The sequence below is a fragment of the Galeopterus variegatus genome, unplaced genomic scaffold (assembly GCF_000696425.1).
Source record: "Galeopterus variegatus unplaced genomic scaffold, G_variegatus-3.0.2 Scaffold1336, whole genome shotgun sequence".
In the NCBI taxonomy this organism is placed as follows: domain Eukaryota; kingdom Metazoa; phylum Chordata; class Mammalia; order Dermoptera; family Cynocephalidae; genus Galeopterus; species Galeopterus variegatus.
Window position 1 is genome coordinate 18,446 of NW_007727447.1, and position 11,716 is coordinate 30,161.

The 11,716-nt window shown below is 50.3% G+C and overlaps 1 long non-coding RNA gene across 4 annotated transcripts in view; it reads right to left on the reverse strand.

Moving 5' to 3' along the window:
• The window catches only part of LOC103593386, a 33,186-nt gene that overhangs the window by 6,260 nt on the left and 15,210 nt on the right, over positions 1-11,716 (reverse strand). For all 4 annotated transcript variants that reach the window (XR_550746.1, XR_550745.1, XR_550744.1 and 1 more), the window contains 2 exons: positions 7,819-7,981; positions 203-335 (listed from right to left, as the gene is read on the reverse strand). This is a non-coding gene — a long non-coding RNA (uncharacterized LOC103593386). The remainder of the gene's footprint in view (positions 1-202; positions 336-7,818; positions 7,982-11,716) is intronic.

An 11,716-nucleotide genomic window follows, 5' to 3' on the forward strand; every position in this document is an offset into this window, starting at 1 on the left:
TTTTTTTTTTATCATATACATTGTATATTGACAAAATAAAAATTTAATGAAAAAAAAAAAAAAGGCCCCATCTCTTAATACTGTTGCATTGGAGACTCAGTTTCAACATGAGTTTTGGAGGGACACATACATTCAAACCACAGCATTCTACCCCTCCTCTCCCCCCAAATTCACGATCTTCTCACATAAAAAATACACTTACTTTATCCCAATAGCTTCGAAAGTCTTAATTTTCCCAGCATCAGCTTTAAAGTCCAACTCCAAAGTCTCGTCTAAGTCAGATATGGGTGAGACTCAAGATTCATCCCGAGGCAAATTTCTCTCCAGCCGTGAGCCTGTGAAATCAAACAAGTTATGTACTTCCAAAATACAATGGTGAAACAGGCATAGGAAAACAATATCTATCCCAAAGGGAGAAATAGGAAAGAAGAAAGGGATAACAGGCCACCACCAAAACCCAAACCTAACAGGGTAAGTGTTAAATCTGAAGGCTTGGGAACAATTTTCTGTGACTCCAGGTCCTGCCTTCCAGACACATTAGAGTGGGGGTTGGGCCCTCAAGGCTTCTGGCAGTCCCACCCCCACGGCTTTGCTGGACACAGCCCATGCAGCAGCTCTCAGGTGGGGGTTGGGCACCTGAACATCTCCCAGGCTGGAGTTGCACACTTGTGTCTCTACGGGTGTGCGGTCTGGGGGTGGCCGTGCTCCCAGGGCTCCACTAAGCATTGCCCTACGGAGGGCTCTCTGTGGCAGCCCCATCCTTTCAGTAGTTCTCTGCCTGGGCCCCAGGGCTCTCAAAGCATTCATTGAAATCTAGGTGGAAGCAGCCATGCCCCCATAGCTTGCGCACTCCGTGCACCAAGGTTTACCACTTGTGCCTTCTAGAGCAGTGTCCCAAGCCATACCAGGGCCTTATTGGGCCAAAGCTAAGGCAGCCCAGGAGTGCTGCACTGGAATGCAGAAAGAAACAAAAACTGGAGGTGATGCTCAGCAGTGAACCCCAAGGTCCCATGGGAAACCTAGGCCCCTCCTTTGAAACCATTCTGCCCTCAAGGCCAAGCTTTTGGGCCTGTGATGGGAGAGCCTGCCTTGAAGATTCTGAAATGTCTTTGAGGTCCTTCTTCCATGGTCTTGATGAATAACATGTCTTCCTGCTTTATACTAACTTCCTTATCAAACATTTTCTTGGCTACGGCCTTGGAATTCTCTCCTGAACTGCTTTTTTATTTTTCACATGCCAGGCTTAGGATTTTCCAAATCTTTAAGTTCTGCTTTCCTTTTAATTATAAATTTGGTCTTTAATTTGTTTCTGGCTTCTTGCCTTTTACTATAAGCATTTAAGAGAAGCCATGCAGCACCCTGAACAATTTGCTTAGAGATTTATTCTGCCAAATATCCTAGTTTGTTGCTCTTAAATTCTGCCTCCTACAAAGTACAAGGACATGAGCACAATTCTGCCAAGTCCTTTCCCACTTTGTAATTGTGTGGCCTCTTCTCTAGTTCTCAATATGTTCTTGCTCATATCTAAGAGCTCATCAGAACAGCCTTTACTGTCTGTCCAGTATTCTCGTCACATCCACTGAAACAATCTCCAGGAAGCCTGAAGCTTCCTCTCTCTCTTCTTCTGAGCCCACCCAGAATTGCCCTCCATGCTCCTTTCATAGAAATTTAGGCTTTTTCTAGCATGAACTTCAAAAGTGTTCCAGCCTCTGCCCATTACCCAGTTCCAAAGCTGCTTCCACATTTTCAGGTATTTGTTATAGCAACACCCCAATTCTCAGTACCAATTTTTGTCTTAGTCCATTCACTGCTGCTATAACTAAATACCACAGACTAACTTATGAGTAATAGAAATTTATTTCCACAGTTCTGGAGGCTGGGAAGTCCAAGACCAAGGTGCCAGCCTTTGGTATCTGGTGAGGGCTTTCTTGCTGAGTCTTCACATGTTGGAAGGGGCCCCACTCACTCCCTCCTCTCCTTTTGTGAAGACTTCACGGACTAATCATCTCCTAAAGGCCCCATCTCTTAAGACTATCACATTGGGACACAAACATTCAAACCACAGCAAGCCCTGACTAGTGGTATATGCGGTAAACTAAAGTGCTAGGATCTGTTTGCTTTTGTTCCTCTCTGTGAACCCAGCGGCAGCCGTCAGGAGGCTCTTGGGCTCGAGTGGGTCCCACTCTGATCTTTTCCTTGCATCACTTGATTCAACTTGGGCATTTACTGGGTCTTCACCTCACAGAGCTTTTTAGAATGCCAACTCTGACACAACTGGATTTTCCAATCTTTCAGTGCTCTGAATTTCTAGATGCATCTCCCCATCTGCTTTCATTTCTGCTTGCAAACTGGACATTGTTTCTTGAGGTCCTCTCTTTCTTCCACACATAATGAAGTGATGGCATCCACACACGCATTCAACTTGTGTTTTCCAACTTCTTCCCTGGGTCAGCTGGCTCAGTCAGCTTGTATCCTGCCTGCCAGGTTACCACGAATGTTTCTTACCACATGTTCTGCCCCAGCATCTCACGGGTCACCATGGGTCCAGTCTCTGCTGCCTGCTGTCACTTCCAGCAGCTTGGAAGCTACATCAATTCCACATCATTTCAGTTTGGAGGCTTTATTTGTTACCACAATGTAGCCCAGTGTGTCCGGGCTCATACAGAAATAAGTTCTCTGAAGTAAGGTGCTACCATAACAAGAAACCTAAATCAAAAAATATCTATAAATCACCATGCATGCAGCAGGAAGCGTTTGCTGCTCAGGTGCATGGGTGCAGCTTGACTGATCTTAGCTGGTCTTGTTCCCATTTCGGCAGATCTTGGCTGGCCTCAGGGAGACGCAGCCCTGCTCTACGTCTCCCATCCTCTAATGGGCCGGCCTGGCATGTTGTACGATGGTAGCAAAAGCAAATCCCATGACTGAGAACAGAGTCGATGGCAAAGCCGTCCACCACAGTGGGAGGGGACTTCGAAGTCACAGAGCAGGAGCATGGATACAAGAAGGGGCGAAGGACTGGAGCCACTGATACCATCTGTCACGGGGGGCAAATAAGTCAGCTTTTAAATTCTCAAGTTGCCAGAGCAGGAGGAGGCACATCCCAACTCGATGTTTTCACCATTCAGAGATTCTGGGCCCTGAGACGGACACGGTGCCTGAGTGGGCTTCCGGGCAGCAGGGGATGTGTTCTACGTGTGGTGGACAGAGGGGTGGATGGCAGAAGAGACAGCACTGTGTGTTCACTGCTCAGTCTCCTCCTAGGCAAATGGAAAGGCCGCATTTCCCAGGCTCCCTCTGGCTAGTGTGGTCACGTGGGGGTCATGTGAATTCTGACCAATACTGTATGGGAGCAAGTGACTTAAGCCACTTTCTGCAGGGTCCTTCCCCTTCCAACGGGACCTTGAAGGCCACGCGTTCTCCAAGTCAGGAGATGAAGAGCTCCTCAACTCACACTAGAAAGTACCCAGCTGAACAATGAACCTGAGCCGTCGGTGTCTTCACTATTGCAAGACGGCCCAGATTCGGGCAGCGGTCCCGACCAGCAGCCGCACCTGGGAAGGTGGCAGAAATGTGGATTCTTGGGTCCTACCCAGACCTCCCGAACCAAAAGTGCTGGGGTGGACCTGACAGTCCATGTTTTAACAGGTCCACCAGCAAAGAATGATGCCTATTCTGACTAACAGCAGAGGATACTGGCAAGAGTGTGGTTAAAGTGAAGGGCCTGGGCTGGTGTTTAGCTCAGCTGACTAGAGCACGGTGCTGATAACACCAATGTCACGGGTTCAGATCCCTACACCAGTCAGCTGCCAAAAAATAAAACAATAAAAATTTAAAAATATATAAAGGACCAGATATTCCCGGCTGGGTAGGTCAAGAAGTGACGAGAGGAAGCAGATAGTAGTGGCAAAATAGATCACTCACAGCAAAGCAGGGAGGCGGGAAAACACGGGGGAGCTGGAAGGACTGGAAGTGGTGGGAGGTTCAGATTTAACATCTCAGCGATGAAGCAGTTCCAAGGTTGAAAGGATCTAAGAGGTAGCGATGGGCACGGTGGTGGAGGTGCAGGTCGCTGGACATGGGGACACGAGGAGCCTGAGAGGTCGTGGTGTTGGGTGGGTCACTGGGTGGGATAGATGCATGAATTAGGTTTGAGGAGATGAGCGTGAGCGGGTCTTGTCCAGATCCTGCACACCCAGCTCCAAGGATGTAGGTGAAATCTATTGGACCAGCTCGCATGCTAACATCAGACTCTTTGGAACAATTCCAAGGACATGGCACATTAGTCAGGGTTCTCCAGAGACACAGAGAGCCAGTAGGATGTGTGTATATATATATATATATGTAGGAAGAGATTTTTCATAAGAAATCGGCTCACACAATTGTAGAGGCTAACAAGTCCCAAGATCTGAAGTCTGCAAGCCAGAGCCAGGAAAGCAGACGGTACATGTTCCAGACCGAAGGCTGGCAGGCCCAAGACCCAGCAAGGGCTGATGTTTCCATTTTGGCCTGAAGGCAGGAAAAAGCCAGTGCCCTCGCTCAAACAGTCAGGCAGAAGGATTCCATCTTACTCAGACTTTCTCTTCTATCTGGGCCTCCAGTGAGTTGGATGAGGCCCACCCACATTAGGGAGGGCCACGTACTTTACTCAGTCCACTGACTCAAGTGTTCATCTGACCCAGAAACACCCTCACAGACACACCCAGAATAATGTTTGACTAAATGTCTGGGTACCTTGTGGTCCAGGCAGGTTGACGCATGAATTTAACCATCATATGTGCCTCTGTCTTTGTAATGATGTGGTATTCCTCCAAACCTCCCCCTTCAGGAACAAGGTACTCAGTCCCCAAGCTTCCAGAAGTTCTGGGCTGGTTAAGACATGACAAGGACCAGACATAGAAGCTCAGGACCTAGTCAGGACCTGGAGGTATATGGGAGTCAGATCCTGAGCACGCTGGATCATGAGGAAAGAAAATAAAGTTGGAGAAGGGACAATGTGTCAGCACCAGAGCACCCCTGTTATACAGGATTTAATCCCTGCACAAGGTTCTTGGAAGACAGTGCTAAATCATTGCTAGACTGGTGCTTAGAAGCCTGGGGGCAAAGAGCTCATACCAAGTGCATGCGTTGGCTCGGGCTGCCACAACAAAGCACTGCAGGTGGGCGGCTTAACCCACAGACATCTACTGCCCCACAGTCCCGGAGGCTGGGAGTCTGAGATCCAGGTGGCAGGGCTGGTTCCTGCCGAGGCCTCTCTCCTTGGCTTGCAGACAGCGTCTTCTCCCTGTGCCCTCACATGGTCATCCCTCTATGTGTATCTGTGTCCTAATCTCTTCTTATAGGGACATCAGTCCTGTGGGATTAGGGACCACCCTACAGACCTCATTTTAATTTAATTACCTCTTTAAAGGCACTACCTCCAAATACATACATTAGGAGTTAAGGCTTCAACATATGAATTTTCAGGGTACACAATTCAGTCCATAACACTAAGTGGGGTGAAAGCACCAGCATTCAGAAAAGTGGGGCTGCCAGCTTGGATATTACCTCATCCTACTACTGCTGTAACAGGTAGCAAATCACCATGTACCTGGTGGCTCAGAACAACAGAAGTGGATTCTCCTACAGTTCTGGAGGCCAAAAGATTAAAATCAGTATGTCAGTAGGGCCATGTTCCCTCTGATGCTTCTAGGGGAGGATGTTTTTTCCCACACCTTTTCCAGCTCCAGCACTGCGTTCCTTGGCTCAGGGCCCTTCCTCCATCTTCCAAGACAGCAGTGCAGGCACCGCCAGCATTTCTCCCTGCTCCATCCTCACGTTGCCTTCTGTGGTGAAATCTCCTCTGCCCCCCTTATGGGCCCTGGTGATTGCATGGGGCCCAGACACTCCGGGCTCATCTCCCCATCTCAAAAAAACTCTTAACTTATTCACATCTATAAAGTCTCCTTTTCCATAGGAGATTATATGCACAGGTTCCAGGGATTAGGACCTGGACATCTGCCACAGCTAGAAACCCCACCAGCTAGCTCTGTGCCATGGGAGGCCCCAAAGGACAATTTACTGATGCAACACAGATGCCCTAGTGAGGGGGTTGCTGGCATCAAGAGAAGAGGCCAACCCCCTGGGCTGGTGGCAGGAGGTGCTTTTTCTGACCGGGACACCCTGACAGCAGTGGGATAATGGGACCCAAAATAGCAGAGGCCAGAGGCAGCAGTTCACACTCAGAAGCTGTGGGTGTGGGTCACAGGGAGCAGCTAGCATGGTCTAGGAGCTGGGGCACCTGACTGGCAGAGAACTGGCATTCCCAGGGCAAGATGGATGGGCAGCCGGCAAGGTATCACTCACCCAGAGGGTCGAAAGAAATCAAGCATCATTGCTCAGGAGAACAGCCACCCTGCTACGGGCTGGGCTGTGTCCCCTCCAAATTCATATGTTGAAATCTTAATCACCAGTACTGCAGAATGTGACCTTATTTGGAGATAGGGTCTTTAAAACAGTGGTTAAGTTAAAGTGAAGTTATACGGTTGGCCCTAATCAAATCTGCCTAGTGTCCTTATAAGAAGAGGAGATCAGGACACAGACACACACAGAGGGATGACCACGTGAGGACACAGGGAGAAGATGCTGTCTCGCAGCCAAGGAGAGGCCTCAGTAGGAACCAGTCCTGCCACACCTGGATCTCAGACTTCGAGCCTCCAGCACTATGAGAAAATAAATGTCTGTTTAAGCCACCCGGTCCGTGGTCTTTGTTTTGTAGTCCTGGCAGACTCAAACACAGCCCAGTAAAGAGGCATGATCTCATGTCCAGTCTCTGGACCTGAGCCAGTTTTCAGACACAGATGCCACGGATTAGAGGAGGGGTCAGGTCCCCAGGGGGAGGGCCCCTGCCATGCCACTGCAAGAGCATGTGGTGACGGTCAGCTCCATTGAAGAGGCACTTCAGTAATCAAACTCGAGGTGAAGGGCAGAGGCCCAACATGGCAAGGGCTGCTGGACTGAGTGGCCAAGAGCACCTTGACAGCAGGGGTGGAGGCATCATTACGACCCCTTTGGAGGAGGGTGGACAGAGGCCAGGCAAAGTGGAGCCAGTCCACGGGGTTCCCAGACCACTGCTCACCCCCAGACCTTGAATGTACACTCAGACAACCTGGGTAGTTGGCAGCACCGCTGCGTAGGTCCTTCGTCCTGTGAGGTAAAGACTATCACAGTGTTCCCAAGCAGAAGCCTCTGAAACTGCCCCCCACCTGAGCCAAGGCAGTAAAACAAAAATAAAAACACACGTTGGGGGGAATGGCAGAGACTAAGGCCACTCTGAAAAACCCGAGGGTTGCAGGTGGGGCGATTATCATCACCAGCCTCCCCAGCCGCTATTTCCTGGAGGATGCTGGCAGACTACTGTAAACTTGTGGTGAGTTTTACGTGTCAGCTTGACTGGGCCATGGGCTGCCCAGATATTTGGCTAATTGTGAGTCTGGGTGTGTCTGTGAGAGTGTTTCTGGATGAGACTAGCCTTTGAATCTGTGGACTGAGTAAAGCAGATGGCCCTCCCCCAAGCGCGTGGGCCTCCCCTAGCCTGCTGAAGGCCTGGATAGAACAAAAAGACAGAACTAGAGAAAGTTTGCTCTCACATCTGACAGTGTTCGAGCCGGGACTTCGGTCTCCTCCTGCCTTTGGACTCAGACTGGAACTTACACCCTCCGCTCTCCTGGGTCTCCAGCTTGTAGATGGCAGATTGTGGGTCTTTGCAGCCTCCCTAATAACACGAAACAATTCTTTACACTAAATCCCTTTATAGAGATATATGACTAATGCAAAATGCACCTGCACAGTGGCCCAGTTGCAGTTGCTGTGCCAGCCGTGACATCCCCACTCGAGCAGTCATCTGGTGGATGAGTTCTATTCCATCCCAATCAAGAAGGAGCTCTGGACATCTTCAGGGGGGCGTCGTTATCCAGCTGACCACCCACTGGGGGGAGGCATGAACCTGTGGGAGTGGCCATGAGAGGTGAAGATCCTGTTATCACATGTTTACGTCCACCAGAGTGTCCACCAGGGGAGGCACTAGGCAACCAATTACACAGAATAGCCTCAACCATTGACCTCAGCCAGCCTCTGTCCTCAGCCACCCAAGTGCTGGCCCCCAGAGCACATGAATGGAGTGGCCTTGGTGACAGAGAGAGAAGCTCTCCACAGAGCCAGCAGCCCAGCCCTGCCCACCAAGGCTGCCACTGGTGCTGAATGTCCAATCAGCTTGCAACAGAGGCTGCTGCTGAGTCCTCGCTATGGCCAGTCAGCCATCTGGAGGCATGCTGGTCCCATCGGAGACCATACCACTCAGAAGCAGCCAGCCCCTGACACTGGAGCAGGCTTTTGAAGGCTCAGCTGAGGCCCCAGCATGGGGGTGATACTGTTCAAGGGTGAGGTGTCACACTGTGAAATGCAGTAATCACCCTGCATCAACAGCCACCTTAGGGTGCTATATCCTCAACAAGGGCGGCAGCAGCAGGCGTGGCCTCTCTCACCTTCACTCCCAGTGATCCCTGGGGGCTGGTCCTGCCATCCCCTCCACCTCTACTCTGGGCTGCCCGGGCCAGAGGTCCTGGATGCCGGGGAGGACTGTCCCCCCAGTGCACAGATAGGAGACCTGCAGAATTTCAGGCTGCAGCTGATGCCTCATCACTTGGAGTCCTTTTGTTCCCAGAGGCCAGCAGGCCAGACAAGGAGTCCCCAAACTGGCAGGGGAGACTGACCATGGCCTTCAGGAAGTAGTGGGGCTGCTATTACCCAACGGGGCAGGGTAGAATAGATTTGGCGCTTGGCCGGTCCACTGGTGGGGAGCAGGGGGTCCTGGTGTCCTCCTGCCTGCTTTATCAGAGAGTGGACAAGAGCAGAGGCCATGGCCTGAGAAGGGAATGGTGACCAGGGCCTCACACCCCTCACTGATGAGGGTCTCAGCCAGCCCACCAGGAAGGCCAGTTGACCAGCAGAGGTGCCCATGGAGTGGGGACAACCAAGCAGGCAACAGAGGAAGGAAATGGCTGTGTCAGGCGTGGCCCAGAGACCAGCTGCAGTGGCAGGGGCAATTGTCACTGTCCCTCGAAAGGTGTAAATCCAGGTACTGGGGTTCTCCAGAGAAGCAGAACCTGTAGGATATGCCTCGTCCCACTGTATCTACAGGTGACTGGTTGCAGGAGCCCCCGTGCATATAAAAACCCACCAGGTGCTCAAGTCCCTTATCATAGGCCTTCAATGCCGTGGATGCAGAACCCGTGGACACAGAGGGCGGCCTGTACATATAGATGTAAGAGGGGATCTATTGTGGGAATCGGCTCACATGATTATGGAGGCTGAGAAGTCCCGTGACAGGCTGTCTGCACACTGGAGAACCAGGGAAGCTGGCTGTGTGGCCCAGTCCAAGTCCTAAGGCCTCAGAGCCAGAAGAGCTGATGGTGTCACTCTCAGTCCAAGGTGAAGTCCTGAGAACCCAGGAGGCTGCGGGTGCAAGTCCCAGAGTCCAAAGGCCAGAGAGCCTGGAGCTCTGAGGTCCAAAGGCAGGAGGAGGGTGACAGAGCTCCAGGAGAGAGAAAGAGCAAATTTTCCTTTCCTCTGGATTTTTGTTCTATCTGGACCCTCAGCTGATCGAATGGTGCCCACCCACATTCGTGAGGTTGGTGAGGGCAGATCCTCCTTAGTCACTGATTCAAATGCCAGTCTCTTCCAGAAACACCCTCCCAGACACACCCACAAGTAATGCTTTACCAGCCATGGTGGTTAATTTATGTGTCAACTTGACCAGTCTGGGTATGTCTGTTAAGGTGTTTTCAAAAGAGATTGGCACTTATATCTGTGGACTAAGTGCCTTAGCCCATTTGTGCTGCTGCAAAAATACCTGAGACTGGGTAGTTTATGAGGAATAGAAATCTATTTTCTCACAGTTCTGGAGGCTGGGAAGTCCAAGCACAAGGCGCTGGCAGGTTCGATGTCTGGGGAATTCTCCAATCTCTGCTCCCAGAATGGCGCTACGTTGCCGCAGCTTCCAGCGGGGATGAATGCGGTGTCCTCATATGGAGAACAGTGGAAGAGCAAAGAAGAATAAAGTCTTCACAGCCTCTTTTATAAGAGCATTAATCCATGCGGCTGGCAGGTTCGATGTCTGGGGAATTCTCCAATCTCTGCTCCCAGAATGGCGCTACGTTGCTGCAGCTTCCAGCGGGGATGAATGCGGTGTCCTCATATGGAGAACAGTGGAAGAGCAAAGAAGAATAAAGTCTTTACAGCCTCTTTTATAAGAGCATTAATCCATGCATGAGGATGGAGACCTCGTAACCCACCACTTCCCATAATGCCCCACCTTTTAATACCACCCCACTAGGGATTAAGTTTCCATATGAATTTTGGAAGAGACACATTCAACCCATAGCAAATGATGTGCCCTCACCCGCTCTGGGTGGGCACCATCCAATCAGCTAAGGGCCTGGATGGAGAAAAAAGGCAGAGGAAAGGTGAATTCTCTCTCCTGGAGCTAGGACGCCCTTCTCCTGCCCATGAACTTCAGAACACCTGGTTCTCTTGAGTCTTCGGACTCAAGGACTTGCACCAGCAGCTCCCAAATTCTCAGACCTTCACACTTGGACTGAGCCACACAACTGGCTTTCTTGGTTTTCCAGCTTGCAGATGGCATATCATGGGGCTCATCACCCTCCACAATCATGTGAATCAATTCCCCTAATAAATCCCCCCTCATCTGTCTATCCATCTCCTATAGGTTCTGTCTCTCTGGAGATCCCTAACACAGATTTTGGTACCAGGAGTGGTTCTAGAGGAACAGAATGTTAAGGCTGAGTTTCCTTAATTGGTTTTGGGGTTATAAGAATTGGCTCTCTAATCTGATTAGACTTAAAAATGCTAAGGATTCTACTTCCAATAGTCCAGAGAGCACTGATAGTTCATGGCACGAACTGCTTATAGAGAGATACACATTTCTGCATTGGATAGTCCTAATCAACCACTTACAAGAGGCAAGAAACCGAGTGACTTTGTAAATGACACTCTCAAACATGTGTGGCAAACTGAGAAATACAAAGACATTGGTTGGATGCTCCTAATGCCGCGGGACAAAGTGATGAAAGGAAAGGATGAGCTCAGTGATTCTAACTTCCAGCTCAAGCTCCACAGAAATAACCCAAGAGCTTCCAGGAATGCCCTGAAGGAGAATCTTCCCTTGTCACAGGCCTGAAATTGCAGAGCGTGAAAGAGTCCTCATTACGCAACTGGCTGCATTACAACACAAGCTGAACCCTCAGCCTTGCAGGGCACTAAAGGGAGGACACTGATTGAGAAATAATGGGATTCTGTAAGTTGGGACAAGGACGTGTGGGATGTTGAGGCCCTAATTTCTGACGAGTCACTTTGTCAGCTGAAGTGGCCTCCCAATCCCCAGTAGTATTGGCCTTTCCAGAGGGGACTGACCTTGCAGTGCCTGAGGAAACGGTGACAGCCTCTCCCAAGGCAGCCATCCTGCAGGACATGCTGCCACACAACTGGCTTTCTTGGTTTTCCAGCTTGCAGATGGCATATCATGGGGCTCATCACCGTCCACAATCATGTGAATCAATTCCCCTAATAAATCCCCCCTCATCTGTCTATCCATCTCCTATCGGTTCTGTCTCTCTGGAGATCCCTAACACAGATTTTGGTACCAGGAGTGGTTCTAGAGGAA